Below are 12,248 nucleotides of genomic sequence, written 5' to 3'. Positions count from 1 at the left end.
AATAATCCCCCGTATGCTTCCTCTTCTATGATTTAGAGGGTTGATGAAAGTTCCTCAACAAAAACCGAACGTTAATGTTTTCAAGGGGCTTTCAAGAATTATTTTCGGGACGAAACCTTTTCATTCGACCAATTAAAATTATTTTCTCACTTTTTTGACATTGAGAATTTGTTTAACTTCAAATTCCTTTTCAGTCTCAGCAGATACAGCAGAGGATGACAACTGCTTCGACAATTCAGGATGAGAGGCTTGAGAAGAGATATGTACAATGAATTGTGTATCCTCCAGGATGCTGATAGTTGGAGTTTGCATGTTTCTGGGCTTGTATCCTTAACAACTGTAATGGACCTAGGAATAGAGATGAGCGAGCACACTCATCCGAGCTTGATGCTCGTTCAAGCATTAGGGTACTTGAGTTTCTCGTTACTCGAGATGAACACCACGCGGTACTCGAGTCAATTCCATTTCCTTCCCCGCATATTTAGCACCATTTTCTAGCCAATAGACATGCGGGGAAGGCATTACCACTTCCTGCTGTGACGTGCCAGCCCTATCCCACCCCACAGTAGTGAGTGGCTGGCGAGATCAGGTGACCGCCGAGTACTTAAACTGGTCCCGCCCGCGGCTTGCCTCAGACGCATGCTGGCAGAGGTTAGGGAAAGTGTTAGTGCTGATATAGGAAAAGTGTTAGCGTAGGATCCTGTCTTCAAGAACCCCAACGGTCCTTCTTAGGGCTACATCTCACCATGTGCATTATAGTTGTGGCTGGTTGGGAGTAGTAGTGCATCACCTTTTGTATTATGCATCTAGGCCTGTTCCCCGCATATCCGTAATAGCGTTCTCAGCCTGCAGTGCCGTACAACCAGCTCTCACCGTGAAACTGCACTCTAACATTTCCTAGCCTACTGCAAACGACTTCAGTTATACCGTTCTGTGTCTGCAGTGCATTAGACAGAGGTCTCACTGCTAAACAGTACTGTAATATCTCCTGGGCCACTGCAAGGTATTTCAGCTCTGCCGCTGTGCAGAGTATCTCACAATACCCTTTCCTTGGTGGGGTTGAGATAGCAGCAGTTACCAGCACTATCCACTGGCTTTAGAGTCTTCTTTCACTCCACACAGCCTCTATTATCTACAAGTCTCTGCGAGTGGTAAATTACCCCTAGGTATCAGCGCTAGACAGCGGGTTAATTTTTTCAAGTCACAGCATAGAGCCTTCGCTATCTACAAGTCTCTGTGTGCGGTGAATTAAGCCACAATTGTAAGTGCTGTACAGTGCAGTAATTTATTTGGGCCCTGCTCTATTCTTAATCTGCCATGATGAGGAGTAGGGGTAAGGGTCGAGGACGTGGACGTCCAAGTGAGGGTGTGGGCACAGGCCGAGTTCCTGAGCGTGGTAAATCACAGCCAGCTGCTGTGGGATTAGGAGAGAGGCAAGTTTCTGGGATCCCTAGCTTCATATCACAATTTACAGGTCCGCGTGGTAGACCTTTATTGCAAACAGAGCAGTGCGAGCAGGTCCTGTCGTGGATGGCAGAAAACGCGTCCAGCAATGTATCGACCACCTAGTCTTCTACGCAGTCCACTACTCCTAGGGACTGCGATTCTGAATCCTCTGGCTGCTGCTCCTCCTTTCCCCGAGCCTCCTCACTGCATAAAAATGACATATTCTGAGCAGGCAGACTCCCAGGAACTGTTCTCGAGTCCCTGCCATGACTGGGAAAAAATGTTTCCTCTCTCACCTGAGGAGTTTGTCGTGACTGATGCCCAACCTTTGGAAAGTTCCCGGAGTCCGGGTGATGAGGCTGGGGGATTTCGAACAACTGTCTCAAGAGCTTTTTGTGGATGAGGATGATGATACACAGTTGTCTGTCAGTGAGGTAGTAGTAAGGGCAGTAAGTCAGAGGGAGGAGCGCACAGAGGATTCAAAAGGAAGAGCGGCTAGACGATGACGTGACTGACCACACCTGGTTTGCTAAGCCTATTGAGGACAGGGCTTCAGAGGGGGAGGCAAGTGAAGCAGCAGAACAGGTTGGAAGAGGCAGTGGAGTGGCCAGGGGTAGAGGCAAGGCCAGAGCGAAGATTCCATCAATTGTTTCCCAAAGCACTCCCTCGCAGCAGGCATCCGTGCAGAGGGCTAGGTGTTCAAAGGTTTGCATGTTTTTTAGTGAAAGCACGGACGACCGATAAACAGTGGTGTGCAACCTGTGTTGCACCAAGATCAGCCAGGGAGCCACCACTACCAGCCTCACCACCACCAGCATGCGCAGGCATATGATGGCCAAGCACCCAACAAGGTGGGACGAAGGCCATTCACCGCCTCCAGGTCACACCACTGCCTCTTCCCCTGTGCCCCAACCTGCCACACGGATCCAATCCTTCTCCCAGGACACAGGCACGAACGCCTCCCGGCCTGCACCCACACCCTCACCCCCACCGTCCTCCATTGCATCAAGCAATGTCTCTCAGCACAGCGTTCAGCTGTCGCTAACACAAACGTTGGAGCAAAAGCGGAAATATGCAGCCACCCACCCGCACGCACAAGCTTTAAACATGCACATTGCCATATTAATCAGCCTGGAGATGCTGCCGTACAGGCTTGTGGAAACTGAGGCTCTCAAAAACATGATGGCGGCGGCGGTCCTGCGCTACTCAGTTCCCAGTCGCCACTATTTTTCCCGGTGTGCCGTCCCAGCCGTGCACCAGCACGTCTCCCGCAACATAAATCATGCCCTTACCAACGCGGTTACTGGGATGGTCCAATTAACTATGGACATGTGTACAAGTATTGGTGGGCAGGGCCACTATATCTCCTTGATGACACATTGGGTGAAGTTGGTGGAGGCTGGGACCGAGTCAGAGCCTGGGACCACTCACGTCCTACCCGCTAGCAGAATAGTGGGTCCTTCCCCGGTGCTGGTATCTGCGGCATTTTATGCCACCTCCTCCAAACTCTCCTCTTCCTCCATGACTTCTACCTCTCAATTAAGAAGTGTGAGCACGTCGCCAGCAGTCGGTAGCGCGCAGTGCGGCAGCACAGCGGTGTGCAAGCGTCAGCAAGTCGTGCCGAAACTAATCAGCTTAGGTGACGAGAGGCACACGGCCCCCGAGCTGCTGCAGGGTCTGACAGAGCAGACCGACCTCTGGCTTTTGCCGCTGAGCCTTCAACCAGGCATGGTCGTGTGTAGCAACGGCCGTAACCTGGTGGCGGCTCTGCAGCTCGGCAGCCTCACACACGTGCCATGCCTGGCCCATGTCTTCAATCTGGTGGTTCAATGGTTTCTGAAAAACTACCCCCACTTGTCTGACCTGCTCGGCAAGGTGCGCCGCGTCTGCGCACATTTTCGCAAGTCCACAACGGACGCTGCCACCCTGAGGACCCTGCAACGTCGGTTTCAGCTGCCAGAGCACCGACTGCTGTGCAACGTGTCCACACGGTGGAATTCTACGCTGCACATGTTCGCCAGGCTGTAGAAGCAGCGTAGAGCAATAGTGGAATACCAGCTGCAACATGGGCTGCAGAGTGGTAGTCAGCCTCCGCATTTCTTTACTGAGGAGTGTGCCTGGATGGCAGATATCTGCCAGGTCGTCGGAAACTTTGAGGAGTCTACCCAGATGGTAAGCGGCGATGCTGCAATCATTAGCGTTACCATCCCGCTGCTTTGCCTGCTGAGCAGTTCGCTGCAAAGCATAAAGTCTGACGCTTTGCGGTTGGAACAGGAGATAGGGGATGACAGTATGTCGCTTGATAGCCAGACCACCCTCATGTCTATGTCTCAGCGCGTTTTGGAGGAGGATGAGGGGAGGGGGAGGAGGAGGGGGAAGATACAGCTGGGCACACTGCAGAGGGTACCCATGCTGCTTGCCTCTCATCTGTTCAGCGTGTATGGGCTGTAGATGAGGAGGAGGATCCTGAAAGTCATCTTCCTAGTGAGGACAGTGATGTGTTGCGTACTGGGACATTGGCACACATGGCTGACTTCATGTTAGGCTGCCTTTCTCGTGACCTTCGCGTTAGATGCATTATGGCCAACACGGATTACTGGGTGTACACCCTTTTCAACCCACGGTATAAGTAGAACCTTTCCACTCTGATTCCCGAAGAGGAAAGGGGTACGAGAGTAATGCAATACCACAGGGTCCTGGTGAAAAAACTTCCCATCTGACAGCGCTAGTGGCAAAAGACGCAGTTCCGAGGGCCACGTAGCAAGGGAGGCATGGCGATCAGGCAGAATGTCCCGCGCGGGCAGGGGAACACTCTCCAAGGCCTTTGCCAGCTTTATGGCTCCCCAGCAAGACTGTATCACCACTCCCCAGTCAAGGCTGAGTCGGACGGAGCACTGTAAAAAGATGGTGAGGGAGTATGTAGCCGATCGTACCACCGTCCTCCATGATGCCTCTGCTCCATACAACTATTGGGTGTCAAAGCTGGACACGTGGCACAAACTTGCGGTGTATGCCCTGGAGGTGCTGGCTTGCCCTGCCACTAGCGTCTTGTCAGAGATGGTGTTTAGTGCAGCTGGGGGAATCATCACGGACAAGCGTACCCGCCTGACAACTGCCAGTGCCGACATGCTTACACTCATAAAGATGAACAAAGGCTAGATTTCCCCAGACTTCTCTTCTCCACCGGCGGAAAGCATCGGAACCTAATGATTCTTCTCGCTGCAACCGGAGAAAAATGCATCCTCTATCACCACAAAAAAAGGGGGAATTAGTTTTGTCAACCACTCTCGGATATTATTACTCCTCCTCCTCCTATTCCTCCTCCTAAAACAGCATGTCCTCACGCTGAATTGCCAATTTTTCTGCGGCCCAAAAGGCTCTGTTTAAAAGTATTGATACTTTAACAGAAACCAATTTTTTTCACAGGGCTGCCTCCAGGCAAAAATTAAGCAACAGCAAGCTGTATCTATAAAAAATGTTTATGGGTTTCACCTGCCCTCTCGGTTGAGCAATTATTCAGGGGTGCACTTGTACTCTTGGTACACCAATTTTTCTGGCCCTCGCCTATGCTGTTATCTAACTAATGTTTCCTGCCTTCGCCTACACTCTTGGTACACCAATGTTTCAGGGGTTCGCCTACACTCTTGCTACAGAAATGTTACTGGGGTCTGCCTATACTTTTGCTACAGAAATGTTACTGGGGTCCGCCTATGCAGTTTTTACTGAATGGTTTGAGGGGTTCACCTACACTTTTGCTACAGAAATGTTACTGGGGTCCGCCTATACTCTTGGTACACAAAAGTTTCAGGGTTTCCCCTACACTCTTGCTACACTTTCAGCCTACTATGGGCCTCGGCCTCAGCCCACATTTCTGCCCTAGTCAGTCAGTGTACTTGTGCCAGACAGGTAAAACACAGCTATGGGAAGTCTTTGTGCACTCACAGCATAGGCGAGCCCAAGGAACTTAAGCATGGTATTACACATGAGGAAATCAGAGTGCCCAAGCATGGCAGAGTTTCACCCTTCTAAGGGCCTCGGCCCACATTTCTGCCCTAGTCAGTCAGTGTATTTTTGCCAGACTGGTCAAACAGCGCAATGGGAAGTCTTTGTGCATAGGCAGACCCCTGTAACATTTCTGTAACAAGAGTATACGCAGATCTCAGTAACATTTCTGTAGCAAGAGTATAGGCAGACCACGGTAACATTTCTGTAGCAGAAGTATAGGCGGCCCACTATAGGTAGGTCCGGTCGGTCGTTCAATCCAGATAAGTTTTTAAAACCCAGGAGTACTGGGTACTACATATTCCAACGGTCCATAAACGACATCCAATAGGGAGAGCAGCATGAGGGGGACTCCAGACATATATATGTTGGAAGAAATAAATGCAAAATGTATGAGAAAAAATTCTCAGCGCTCCGTTAGTTATAAACAGATTCCCTATTCAGGGTCTTACTTGTTGTGGGGTGCCCGATCATATGTCACCCCTACAATCCCAGAAGGCGTGCAATAAAGGTAAGGAGATGATCTTTGGTCAAATTCTTTATTGGCAACGCGTTTCGGCCTGATTCCCAAGCCTTTTTCAAGCCTATACATAAAACATTAAACATGCATCTATTTTTACATACAGTACTCACATGCATTTGGGCACCAAAGTTTGGCGTACTGCCGCCCTCAATCATGTCACTGGCTTCCGGCGTACTGTCATGACGTGATGCGTCTGTGTCAGGCCCGATGTGTGTCAGGAGGTCAGTGTATGTCATGTGTGTAGGCGTGACAGCACTACTATGCCCTCCATAGTATAGGGGCTTTGGGCTCGTTTCATCACGTGATTAGACGTGATGACACAATGTCACATGACTAAATGTGATGATGCTAGGGCGGAAGCGCTAGTCCCACATCATCACGTGGCTTGAACGTGATGACGTCTCCCATTATAGTATGGCAGAATCGGACTCGCGTCAGCACGTGATTAAGCGTGATGATGTGATATCACGTGTATAGACGTGATGACGTTAACAGTGGAAGCGTCGGTCCGATGATAACACATGACCCTATGTAATGCCGTAGGGGTTCACGGTAGTAAAAGGGGGGAAATAGAGATGGATAAAAACCTCCTCCTCACATGTGACAACTATATGTATCGCATAGTGCAAAGGTATTGTTTAAAACCAACCTCACTGATTTACTATATCTGATTAACAATAATTCATATACTGGTGGCATATAATTACATAATAACAATTATTAAAAAGTGACTTAATGGAATATTTTCTAAAAACGGCCCATATAACATATATGACATAATAGCAATATAAACATTATAGAAAATATATATCATATGCAAGCTAAAAAAATATTTATAAAAAAAAAGAAATGATAATTTATATTTTTTCTAAAATTTAATTTAAACCAAAAGGATTTAATAAAGATAAGGTTCATCTCCTTACCATTATTACATGCCTTCTGGGATTGTAGGGGTGCCATAGGATCGGGCACCCCACAACAAGTAAGACCCTGAATAGGGAATCTTTTTATAACTAACGGAGCGCTGAGAATTTTTTCTCATACATTTTGTATTTATTTCCTCCAACATATATATGTCTGGAGTCCCCCTTGTGCTGCTCTCCCTATTGGATGTCGTTTATGGACCGTTGGAATATGTAGTACCCAGTACTCCTGGGTTTTAAAAACTTATCTGAATTGAACGACCGACCGGACCTATCTATATTGATTTATTCTCATTATAATTTCATACACTCATTATAGTACACCACTTGAGCCCTGCATCTGACGGTTGTTTTTTTATTGCTACAGAAATGTTACTGGGGTTCGCCTACACTTTTGCTACAGAAATGTTACTGGGGTCTGCATACACCTTTTCTACTGAATGGTTTGAAGGGTTCGCTTATACTCTTGCTACAGAAATGTTACTGGGGTCCGCCTATACTTCTACTACAGAAATGTTACTGGGGTCTGCCTATACTTATACTACAGAAATGTTACTGCGGTCCGCCTATACTCTCTTTACACCAATGTTTCAGGGGTTCGCCTACACTCTTGCTACAGAAATGTTACTGGAGTCTGCCTACACCTTTTCTACTGAATGGTTTGAAGGGTTCGCCTATACTCTTGCTACAGAAATGTTACTGGGGTCTGCCTATACTTCTAGTACAGAAATGTTACTGGGGTCCGCCTATACTTTAACTACAGAAATGTTACTAGGGTCAGACTATTCTTCTGCTACAGAAATGTTACTGGAGTCCACCTATACTTTTACTACAGAAATGTTACTGGAGTCTGCTATACTCTTGGCACAGAAATGTTACAGGGGTCTGCCTATACTTTTGCTACAGAAATGTTACTGGGGTCCATCTATACTCTTGCTACAGAAATGTTACTGGGGTCTGCTTACACCTTTTCTACTGAACGGTTTGAGGAGTTTGCTTATACTCTTGCTACAGAAATGTTACTGGGGTCTGCCTATACTTCTGCTACAGAAATGTTACTGGGGTCCGCCTATACTTTTACAACAGAAATGTTACTGGGGTCCGCCTATACTCTTGATACACCAATATTTCAGGGATTCGCCTACTCTCTTGCTACAGAAATGTTACAGGGGTCTGCCTATACTTTTTTTTTTAAATCATTGTTTATTGAAGTTTTACAATGCAAAACACATACAGAAATCCAGTTGACTGTACATTTGAATGATTATGAGCATATAGAGACCAGCAGGTATATTTAAAGTAAGGCTAAGCGGAATCAGCGACAGCTGGTATCGAGTCACTGGTTTAGGAGAAACTTACAAGGAAAGGACAAGGACAGACGATAGCGACTGTGAGGGGGAGGGGAGGGAGGGGGGTCAGAGAGAGAGGTTTAGGAAAGAAGGATAGGGGGTGGGAGAGAGGTACAGTGGGTGGGGTTGCTTGCTTCGATCCACCCGAAGAGAGGGCTCAGGGATCAGCTTAGGTACATATTTAATCGGAGGTGGAGACAAGGGCTTAGTTAACATGAGCACGTTCCAGTTTTGATGTGGGAGGCAGGCACTAAGAGGAGCTGAGGGGAGGGTCTTAGGGGGAATGGACCTCACTCTGCCCACTAGACACCACCGGCACGGAGCCCAGCCCCGGTGATGTCACTCCTAATATCACTCCAAGGGTTCCAAGTTTTCAGGAATTTGTCATGAGTTCCGCTGGACCAGCTTGATAACTCTTCGAGATTCGCTAGTAAATCCACTCTGTCCCTCCAAAGGGTCAAAGTGGGTGGATCCCGTTGTTTCCACAAGAGAGGGACGAGAGATTTGGCTGTGTCAAGCAGAAATGCAATCAATTTATGTTTCAAAGGGTGAAAGGCGGGGGAAGGCTTCCACAAGAGAACCACTTCAGGGGAAAGACTGAGGTTCGGGGAGAGTTTTCCCAGCACACCCTCGACGTCCCTCCAGAAGGTGGTCAGAAGCGGGCATTCCCACCAGTTATGTAGGAACGAGCCTGAGGCCATCTCACATCTCCAGCACTTGTCGTGTGAGGCTAATTTATGGTCAAACAACCATTGTGGAGTCCTGTACCACCTTACCAGGAGCTTATAATGAGACCTCCTGGGAGGTGACACATGGAGATAGGCCAAAGGCCGTCTTAAGGATGAGTTTAATTTCACTTTGGGAGAGGGAAACGTGTAGTTCTCTCTCCAAAGAGACGAGGAAGGCTGGTTTTGAGGTCGAGGGGGGGGGGGGGGATGAAGTGTTTGCGGATGAAAGAGACTTTCCTCGAGGTTAAGGAGCCACCCCTAATCGTGGTTTCGAATGGAGTCAAAGGCCTGGAAGATTTATAACGTATTAGAAAATCATTGAACACCTTTCTCACGTGGGTAGACACGAGAAAGGGTAATGAGTGGTTGGGCAGGAGATCCTCCAATATAGTAGCGGGGGGGTTATTGGATAAGGATAGGACATCCTGCATGTGTCTACCCGCGAAAATACTCCAGACCCTAGCAAAGCAAGGATCTAGGGGTAGGTCCATAAGTTTATACAGGGCGCACAGGGGAGTACATGGAGAGGGTCTCGGTGCAAGAGTCTCTCTTAAGGCATCCCACGTCTCTGAGGGGGCCTCTTAAGAGAGGATTGGTTTTCCGACCTCCGTGTTTATTCTTGCTGGGGAACCAAAGGTCCTCCAGGAGGGTAGGGCCGTGGGAACCTCTGGCTAACGTCTGAATAAGGGGGTCCTTACTCGGGTGGGATAATTCCATCCAGTACTTCAACTGGGTAGCGAGGTAGAATTTGCGTACGCAGAGAAGATCCACCCCTCCTTCGGTGCGCCTTCTGACTAGGAGACAATAGGCTAGTCTCGGTCTCCTCCCCATCCACAGGTATCTAGAGAAGGTTGAGCGGATAGTCTTGAAGAAGCTTGCTGGAATGAAAATTGGGAGGAGTCTAATCTTATATAAAATAATGGGAATAACATAGGATTTTAAGATCTTTTTCCTGCCTAGCCAAGAAATAAAAAGAAAGTCGTAAGAACGCAATAAACCTTTGACCTTGGCTATTAGGGGAAGAAAGTTTGCCGTATAAAGGTCTTCAGCTTTTTTGGTGAATCTTATGCCCAGGAAATCCATGCCAGATTCGGACCAGGAGAAAGGGGAATTAATTCTGAGGGCTCTATATCGGGTTGCAGAGATAGAAATGTTTAGGACGATGGATTAAGCGAGGTTAATTTTAAAATTAGAAAAGGTTCCGAATTCCTCTAGGAGTGAGGTGAGTCTGGGAAGGCCCTTTTCGGGATTTGTTATAAGAAAAACAATGTCATCGGCGTAGGCTGCAGCAGAAAGTGTCTCACTGCCAATTTTCAGACCTTGAATCGAGGGATCAATCCTAATTTTTTAGAGGAAGGGCTCCAGAGCCAATATGAAAAGAGTTGGGGAAAGGGGGCAGCCCTGGCGGGTACCGTTGTTTATCTTAAATGGTGGGGATAGGGAGTTATTTATTTTGAGTCTAGCATGGGGCATGGCATATAAAGAAAAAATTGCGGAGACAAATTTAGGGGGAATGTTAAACTGCAGGAGGACCCATTCCATATAAAACTAGTTTGCGCGGTCAAACGCTTTTTCGGCATCAGTGCTTACTAATGCTAAAGAAATGTTGTGAGTTTTTGAATATCTCGCTGCATGGAGTAGTCTCAGGCAATTGTCCATGTCTTCTCTCCCTTTGACGAAACCAGATTGTTCCAGGTTGATCAGTTTTGCGACGTGCTTTTCTAGTCTTTTTGTGAGGAGTTTAGCCCAGAGCTTCATGTCAAAGTTTATTAGGGAGATGGGCCAATAGCTCCCGCAAGACTCGGGGTCTTTATTATCTTTATAAACTAAGGTTATGTGGGCTTCTTGTGTTTGTTTAGGTAGGGAGGCACCTTGTAATAGTGAGTTGAAAAGTTCAGTTAGGCAGGGAACTAAGGTAGCTCTGAATGATTTATAATAGATTAGGGGGAGACTGTCTGGGCCGGGGCTTTTACCTGCCGGGGAAGAGGATAGGAGGTCTTCAACTTCTTAGGAGGTAACGGCAGTCATGAAGCCAACTGCTTCTTCGTTGTCTATTTTAGGGAGATTTAAATCTTTCAAGAAGGAGTCAATCTGGATCCTAGCGCTAGATCTGGTCTCAGGGGTTAATGGCTCGCGAAGATTATAGAGGCAAGAATAGAAATCCTGGAATTCCTTGGCTATTTCCTGGGTGAAGGAAACCCGAGGGCCAGCTTGAGTTTTGATGGAATTTATAGAGTTTCTAGATCGTTCTTTTTTAGTAAGGGTAGACATAAGTTTACTTCCCCTTGTTGCCTTGAGCGTACACCGCGTGTTTGAGATAAAGATGCTTTTTGTTAAATTTGGTTTCAAGGAGAAGTTTGACTTCCTTTCTCAGAGAGGTTAATTTATTGGATAATGTCTTACATTGGGAGTGTTTTGCGACCTGTTCGAGCTTAGCAATTTGAATGAGTTTATCGTTAATCTCTTTTTGTTGTTTTTTCTTGGCTCTAGACCCCAAGGCGATCGAGAGTCCCCTTACGAAAGCCTTGTGGGCCTCCCAGACTACCGGGACTGGTTGGTCCTCTGAGTTGTTGAGCTGGAAGTATTCTTCTGTAAGATTATTAAGTTGCGATCTATTGCACTCTGAGTCAAGGAGGGAAGGGTTTAGTCTCCAGCGCCATTCGCGGGGGGAAGGGTTTAGTAAACGCAGATTAATGTGAACCGGGGCGTGATCTGAAATAACAACAGAGTCAATGGTGGCCTTCACCGTGGACTGTAATAGGGAGGAGGAGATGAAGATATAGTCGAGGCGGTGGAAGGAGGAGTGAACCAGGGAAAAGAAGGTGTAGTCCCTAGAGGAGGAATTCAGATATCTCCACGCGTCGACTACACCTATCTCTGAGAGGGTGCGACTAAGTTTTCTCAGTCTCTTCTGAGAGGTATGGGACTTCCCGACCGAGGAGTCTATCAGGGGGCAGAGGGCGAGGTTAAGGTCGCCCCCCAGGAGAATTGGGCCGGAGGCAAAGTGCCTGAGGACCTCTAATTGCTCAATCAGCCAGGGCACTTGATCGGTATTGGGCGCATACAGATTGGCAAGGGTTATTTTAGTGTTGTTTAATGATCCCCTCAGGAATAGAACCCTGCCCTCCTCATCAGAGTAACGGGCCTCACACGAGAAGGCAATGGATCTGTGAAGCAAAATTGAAATGCCCTTGGAGGCGGAAGTAGGGTGGGAGCTATAGAATCCTTGCGGAAACTGCTTGCCAGGGAGGGACAGGCATCTATTTCCCCTGAAGTG

Source organism: Eleutherodactylus coqui, chromosome 1, assembly GCF_035609145.1.
Source record: "Eleutherodactylus coqui strain aEleCoq1 chromosome 1, aEleCoq1.hap1, whole genome shotgun sequence".
Lineage (NCBI taxonomy): Eukaryota > Metazoa > Chordata > Amphibia > Anura > Eleutherodactylidae > Eleutherodactylus > Eleutherodactylus coqui.
Note: the sequence above shows the minus strand (reverse complement) of the source record.